Below are 821 nucleotides of genomic sequence, written 5' to 3' on the forward strand. Positions count from 1 at the left end.
GCTAAATAGGCAGTTTTTAGTCTCATATTTTTATATATAATATATTCAGTATTCACTTCTTCTTAATATATAAAAAATCTAATAAATCGTATATTTGTGTTTATTAATGTACATAATAAATATAAATTTTTAATTTAAATCATGCTTTATATACGCGATATAATTACTTCAATTTTTTGAACCTATTATTTAATGTTATCTATATAATTATTTATTTGTGTACTCCAAAATATTTACATGAATTATTTATATAATAATATCCGTTGTACCCTTTAAAATATTTTCCTAAAGTTCTATTAGATACATAAGGTATTTATGCTGCCCAATAGTCTTTAAGTTTAATATTCGTCAAAAGAAATAAGCAAATTTCTGAAAATTTGTACAACTTCTTTTGGTTATCATCTAAATATTATTTGTATGTGGACTGTAAAGAATTTTAAGTATATAGAAACCTAAAAGCCTAATTGGTGAATTTTCATAGCGTTGCATTGCTCAGTTACTGTTTTTTCACAAATAAAGTTTGCTTTTAACCTTACTTAGACTTCAATGCCTGACCCATTTCTCTCCCAATGTCCCAAATATTATATTTATTTGCAGGCGCAATGAGGTTGATATTTTAGTTTTTCATTTTTTGTTCTGGTCCTGATTCACTGCAGCCTCATCGGTCAACAGCATAATCATAGAAAGTAAATATATACATGTCAACTTTTTACATATGATTTTTATAGTTAGTCAACTACTGCATTGTGTCTTTGATATTTGAAAACCTTTTTTTCTATTTGTTAATGTATGATCAATTTCCTTTTTGCCTTTCTTAGTCT

This window comes from Arachis ipaensis, chromosome B01 (genome assembly GCF_000816755.2).
Source record: "Arachis ipaensis cultivar K30076 chromosome B01, Araip1.1, whole genome shotgun sequence".
NCBI classification, from domain to species: domain Eukaryota; kingdom Viridiplantae; phylum Streptophyta; class Magnoliopsida; order Fabales; family Fabaceae; genus Arachis; species Arachis ipaensis.